This window comes from Oncorhynchus mykiss, chromosome 18 (assembly GCF_057628025.1).
Source record: "Oncorhynchus mykiss isolate SJ-2025 chromosome 18, ASM5762802v1, whole genome shotgun sequence".
In the NCBI taxonomy this organism is placed as follows: Eukaryota; Metazoa; Chordata; class Actinopteri; order Salmoniformes; family Salmonidae; genus Oncorhynchus; species Oncorhynchus mykiss.
Genome location: NC_143039.1, coordinates 34702501 through 34709720, shown reverse-complemented (window position 1 = coordinate 34709720; position 7220 = coordinate 34702501). Strand labels below are relative to the sequence as shown.

The 7220-nt window shown below is 38.8% G+C and overlaps 1 long non-coding RNA gene across 2 annotated transcripts in view; it reads left to right on the top strand.

Moving 5' to 3' along the window:
- The first annotated feature begins 1757 nt into the window (after nucleotides 1-1757).
- LOC149975480 (uncharacterized) overlaps nucleotides 1758-7220 on the top strand; it is a 14949-nt gene continuing 9486 nt past the window's right edge. The window contains exons 1-3 of one of the 2 annotated variants that reach the window (XR_016488410.1): nucleotides 1758-1868; nucleotides 3009-3088; nucleotides 5599-5713. This is a non-coding gene — a long non-coding RNA (uncharacterized LOC149975480). The remainder of the gene's footprint in view (nucleotides 1869-3008; nucleotides 3089-5598; nucleotides 5714-7220) is intronic. The other variant, XR_016488411.1, reaches the window with a different exon arrangement.

The following is a 7220-nucleotide window of genomic DNA, read 5'->3' as shown; positions in this document are numbered from 1 at the left end:
TCAAGCATTTTAGTTATAAAATGAAATAGCAAAGGGAGCCGTGAATAAACAATGAATAAAGCTCAACATGTCGACTAAAGCAATTGAATTCACGAATGCATTTGACTGTTTTTAATATTGGCTGTACTAGACTTTAAAACATTTTTTGTTAGAACAGACCATATGGGATTGATTATAATTTGTTGTGCTGTTTATACTGTTAGAAATGTTGCATACATTTATTAAAATTATGGTGTTTCTATTCTCCGAAAAACAAAAATGTATTTTACATTAGTCTATGTAGACCTCAGGGTTTCCTAGGCTACTCTCGACTGCGAGTGAAGAGCAAAATAATCCTAACATTTCCACATCCTAATTTCACACCCAAACGGAGATTCAGTGAAAATAAATATCGGATTAATTTATCAAGACCAGGTCCCATGCTTGTCTCAGAGCAGCACGAAACTGTGCTGAAATAGTTGACCACACACGGGTAGTCTATTGTTTCAAATCCTATTATAACAATTGGATGACTTTGGGTGTTTCAGTAAGCAACAATTTGTTGCCTTCAAATACTTTATTCCAATAGCAGACATCACTTGCGTATATTCAGTCAACACATATATTTTAAGAATGAAATGGAATATAACAGACCATTTTCAGTGACAGGTGGGTTCAAGGTTTTTAATGAAATTACACTGAGATGTAGGACTTAGAGTCCTGTTTACTGTAGCTGTCTATCAATCAATCATTCATGCATGTCATCACCCCAGACAGCACACATACATCTCGCCTAAGTGTGCCCAATGTATACATACTAGATCGGCCGATGTAGTGATAACAGACATAATTAATCCTAGGCAACCGTACCACTGTGTGGCTGCCTTACTAACGTCTGTGTGATGCCTGCGTGTTAATGAAAGTCATAAGGTGCATAGTTGATATTTATATTAATTACATCTCAACCATAAATGTGATGAACTTACCATTTTCCCTGTGCAAGCCGACATTCCAAAGTAGCCTCCGGGTGTAGCCTACGGCTTGTGTATTTCCTGTTATCGCTAATGGCCTAGAAAAGATTATGTCCAATCTATAGGTAATCTGTCTTTCCTTCAACACCTCATGGCATGGTTTGGTATGTTATGGTATGTTAGCCAATCACAAACGGTGTTATTACCAGTTCCCAGTAGCCTACATCAGACAACCAATAAGAGTTGTGTCCACGGCTTTCAGTTGAATAGAGGAGTTCATAGGCTTTCCGAGAGGGTCCGTGTTATTCGTGATCCTTGGGATGTCTCTTCCTCTATCAAGTATGAATATAAAATGGTTTAGTGTTAGTTTCGGGTTTCGGGTTCAGGGTAAGGATGTCCCAAGGAATCTGGATAGCAGTGACCGTTCATAGAGTAGGAGACTGGCACAGTATTTGAGAGCTCGGCGACGACACAGACATTCATTTGTTAGTTTTCTTTACAAGTGGCAGAAGCGATTTTTGAATGTCTGCCCCAGTTAGTTTCCTTAGAGATGATGAAAATAATGACCAAGATGTCTTTGATCCAATTGAGGAGCAAGTAGGCTATATTTAAGTTATGATATCGTTAGGAAATATTTAGGGTTACTGTGTTTATAGGTCTAATTAGATTTATTTGAAAATAATACATTTTTGTTGATAAGTTGATAACATATGTATGGTCATATTTCTGATGTTTTATTTTGTTTGTTATATTATACATTTAATGAATGTATATAATTACTGCCACTAGGGGAGCTGTGACGTCAATGGAATGCATTAGTGAGATCGTGAGGTCTTGGAGATTTATTTTTCATTCTTGGAGAATGACTAGTTCTGAACACTAATGTTTTTCCTTCTCATCATTTTACTTTTAATTCAGGTATGTAATGTGAAAACGTGCAATATGACTCAAAATATTGAGGTAACATGGTTAATTACAAAGTCTCTGAGTTTGATGTTTGAAGGCAATTTTAACCGAGTGAAAAATTGGTTGGTACTTTACCCATTGTAAGTAATGGAGTTAGACAAGGTTGCTAATGGTTTACATGTAAGAGAAGGGATTAAGATGGCGACCAAACTTTCTGTACTTTTTTTCAACGACGTTTTCTTTTTTTATGAACAAAGGCTCAGTTTACTTTAGGTAATATATGTAAATATGTGATGTCACAATGTGTTAGTGCTAATATTCGTACGAAAATAGCGCTTAACAGTTTGCTAGTTTGATGCTAACTAAAGTTTGCTTGACTAAGAGCTAGTTAGCTCTAGGCTAGTGTTAGAATTGCGTCAATTCGAATCTGGTATCAGGATAAATATGACAATGAGTCACCGATTGTATACTATGTCTTTTTTATTAGCTAAGCAATAAGTGGTAAATGCAATTTTCGTATAAACGGGCTCTCTGTCCCACCTCGCAGGGCAAAACAGAGAACTGACAAGATGTATGTAAACAGTATTCGTTATACTGTGATAGACAGTTCCAACCCGTCTGTTGGCCTATCACAGTAGAGGCTGGGCGTGGTTTAAACTTGCTCAGCCTATTGCAGGCGCTCAGGCAGGTCCCCGCCTCTTGGCGCTTCTGTTGATAGATGTAACTGTTGCTGTGAAGAACATCCATGCGCTCATGCTCCATACCGTTATCTCGCACCTGGCTCCTGTTATCTAACAAAAGACTGCTTGTTCTGCAACCCCACGCTCTGAATGTGCCCTGTCTTCTGTATTTTTCCATCATGAGAAAGGCCCATGGCCTTGAAACTTTTAACAATGTTTCAAGTCAGCTATGTTGCATAACACATACATACATCCACACAAGCCAACAGCAGATAATAGTCAATCATATATATGGTAATGGCTATAATGTAAAACACAGGATCCAACACTAGTTGGTTTTAGTCAATGTCAGCTTACATGTAATGGTTGTTGCATTGTTTCACATAGGTGTCCAGTAATTTAGAGTTTTCGAAATGGACACTGATAGTACAGTGAGTTATATGTAATGTGCATATATATATGGTGACTCCAGGTTTGGATGAAGGGACCAACGGGACTGCCACGGGCAAGTCCCTTGACGGGTACCAGGAATGGTGGAAGGACAATCTGAAGGTAATTATCTTTGCACACAACAGCAGCGTCCATGCCTCCAGAGTACTCACGCCTGCTATACGGACGGAAGCTGCAGCTGTTTACTGAGGGAAACCATGCAATTGTATATGAAATTATTGCATATACTGTAGTGTCGTATCTTTGGCTATGCCGGATTAAGTGATATGACATGCTAATCTATAAAATAATTTCTCCGTCATCAATATTACCTGATTGAGTTAATCATGTAAATGTAATTTCAGGCACCACAAAATAATATTTATAGAGCTGTTATCTTCCGAATAAACTCTTAAAGACCTAGTAATATTTCACATCAATAGCAGTCAATATTAATCGTCATCTTAATTCAGTCTCATCTGAAAGTTCTAAATTCTTGGTTATCTGCACGAATCCTGGCTAACAAGTTGAACCAGCAATACAAAATTGGGTTTAATTATTTATTTACTAAATACCTAACTAATCACACAGAATTACACATAATTAAATCATAACTTGATTACAAATTACGTCATAAAGGAGAATGTAAATATTTACGCTGAGCTGCGCTTCGGTAGGTTGGTGGTAGATGGAAGGCCGTGTTGCCCCACAGAGTCCTTTGTCCTTTGAAGAATGTCTCTGCTGGTAAATACGTTGTAGTAACGTCGTTGTGTGGTAGACTGGATACTCTGTCTGTTCCTTCCTAACCTGCGTTTGCATCTGCTGTTGCTAACTCAATGGCTTGGAGGTATCATTTCTGTAGTGAATAAGAGTTCAAAGTTCATACCCTTCGCAACCAAAGCTCACACTGATGTTGGCTTCATTCTGTAGTTATTATCTGAACCATTCTGACATCGGACCGTCGTCCTCGGAACAGGAGGTTATATTGTCGCCAAGGGCTTATATAGGAAGGGAGAGGAGGTCGTGTTTGAAAAGTTTTATAGCCCATGTCCCTTCACAGGGGCGGGCCACTGATTGAGCAGAGATCTTATGAAAACCCAAATCTCACATTTTAGAAGCTAAAATCACATTTCATCCCATCACAAATAATTTCATATTCAAACGTTTAAATTGAACAACAATTCCATGTGAATCCGATAACCTCCACTGTAGAGTTTATGTCATCTTATCATTGTGTGTTTTACTTGCTATATTGCATTTACTTTGCCACCATGGCCTTTTTTTGCCTTTACCTCCCTTATCTCACCTCATTTGCTCACATCGTATATAGACTTGTTTATACTGTATTATTGACTGTATGTTTGTTTTACTCCATGTGTAACTCTGTCGTTGTATGTGTCAAACTGCTTTGCTTTATCTTGGCCAGGTTGCAATTGTAAATGAGAACTTGTTCTTAACTTGCCTACCTGGTTAAATAGAGAATGTCTCAGATGACAACCCGAACTGACATCATATTCATTAAGTACCACCGCATATGTTCAATTGTTCGGATTACCAGAATATAGTTAATTTCCCCCCACCTTCTGATGTTCCCAGAATCTCTATGTTAAACCAAGGGTTTTGCAAATGTAACATCAGTAGGGTAGAGAGAGGAAAAAGGGGGAAAGAGGCACCCTAAAAAAGTCCATGCCTCTTGCGCCAGTGGCCGTTGTGCCCTTGGCCCGGAATGCTGTGTTGTGCCCTTCTTTATGAGTGCCGCGCAGTTCGAAGTGCCTCTCACTCACATGGCTCTCCATCAGGTGATTGGGTCTTTCTCACAGGCTACAAGTGAAGACAGACACATCGGGGATGCAAATGCACGCGTCCTTATCCAATTCTGAGGTGCATATTGAAGATATTGGAAGAACAAGATGAGTAGGCCTAATGAACAGCAAAAGCACTAGCCTATGTCAATCTACTATCCCCATAGGACAAAAGTCTACCTATTCTGTGCGAAAAATAAATATTCCAAACATAGTTTGGAACAGTTGTGGGATGCAATAGATCCCAAATTAATACAACCACTAGCATAATTTATTTTTTTACGCAATGGGGTTGACGCAACAGATCAAAATGTTTAGCTTAAAAGTTTGATAAACTATTAGGCTATTTCTTCACATTATAAGTGCAGCAATACGCTCATGGTAAGCACAAATGTTCCATTAGCGGGAAAACACCATTATCAAAAGTGACCGCAAATGCAATTATGCATGTGATGCTTTTATTATAAAAGTGCATTTTTATGGTGAAAATTATCTTCCCCAAACTTGAAACTCATACGCTGCTTATGTATGCCAGTTAGGCTCTAAACCCCTTGTAAAGCTTAATTTTAAGAAGTTATTTGGCCACTTTGGTTGTGATACAAACTTTATCATATAAGCCTATGGGCTAGACTACATGAAGTGTGCGACTATGATTTGAAAAAGTTGCAAAAAAAAGACATGCTCTGTTTCTTGCCTTATGCTGGGCATCATTCACAAGTGATAATATATAATTCACAAGTGATAGGTTAATATTGTCACCCATCAGACTATTCTTGATTTAATCTTGTCTTTACACTAAATCTTATATGTGTGAAATATGTTTTGATTTAGAATGGACCATTATCATGCACCTGTCTCGAAATAGGGTCCGGGAAAAAAAAATGTCTATGCACCTCAATAGCAAATGGAGGAAGCCTTTCCAGTGGTTCCTTTTCATGCCAGCCAGGTAGGCTATACTCCTGCTGTAAAGATCAACAATGTGCTTAATATTAGGAAAGTTCAGAAATAAATATAGTAGGCCTAGTCTATAGAAAGCTAATGGGATTCTCCTCTTTTTAATAGAGGTCATCATTCTGTTTTCTTGCACAATTGCATAGCCTTTAGAAATGTTGTGCAACATGAGCTCATGAAGTGTTTGATTAGATTTTCGATTACATTTGCGTTGATGTCAGAGTGATTAGTTTAGCTGTTAGCTGTTTTCACACCATTGATCAGCACCTTCATTTGGAGATATTGGAAACCTTAATTGGTCTACACGCACAAGTTCTTGCCTGGTTTAGCTCTTATCTGTTGGAAAGATATCAGTTTGTCTCTGTGGATGGTTTGTCCTCTGACAAATCAATTGTAAGTTTGTGTTCCTCAAGATTCTGTTTTAGGACCACTATTGTTTTCACTATACATTCTACCTCTTGGTGATGTCATTCGGAAACACAATGTCAACTTTCACTGCTATGCACACAACACACAGCTGTACATTTAGATGAAACATGGTGAAGCCCCAAAATTGCCTACTTTGGAAGCCTGTGTTTCAGACATAAGAAATTGAGTGGTGGCAAATGTTTTATTTTTAAACTCAGACAAAACAGAGATGCTAGTTCTAGGTCTCAAGAAACAATTATATCTGCTGAAGGACCTCAGCGTTACTCTGGATCAAGAATATTTCAAGGGCAGCTTTTATCCATCTTTGTAACATTACAAAATTCTGAAACTTTTGGCTAAAAACTATACAGAAAAGCTAATCCATGCTATTGTCACTTCTAGATTAGACTACTGCAATGCTCTACTCTCTGGCTACCCAGATAAAGCATAAGATAAACTTCCATTAGTGCTAAACACGGCCGCGAGTATCCTGTCAAATCAAATGTTATTTGTCACTTGCGCCGAATACAACAGGTGTGGACCTTAGAGTGAAATGCTTACTTACAAGCCCTTAACCAAGAATGCAGGTAAGAAAAATACCCCCCAAAATAAGAAATAAAAGTAACAAATAATTAAAGAGCAGCAGTAAAATAACAATAGTGAGGCTATATACAGGGGGTACCGAAACAAAGTCAATGTGCGGGGTCACCAGTTAGTCGAGGTAATAATAACAGAGAGTAGCAGCAGTGTAAAAGAGAGGGGGGAATTGCACATAGTCTGGGTAGCCATTTGATTGAATGTTCGGGAATCTTAGTGCTTGGGGGTAGAAGCTGTTCAGAAGCCTCTTTGACTGAGACTTGGCACTCTGGTACCGCTTGCCGTGTGGTAGCAGAGAGAACAGTCTATGACTAGGGTGGCTGGAGTCTGACAATTCTTAGGGCCTTCCTCTAACAGTGCCTGGTAGGAAACTTGGCCCCGGTGATGTAATGGACCGTACGCACTACATTCTGGCTATGCTTCCCTTTGTAATCTGTAATAGTTTGCAAGCCCTGCCACATCCGACGAGCATCGGAGCTGGTGTAGTACGATTCGAT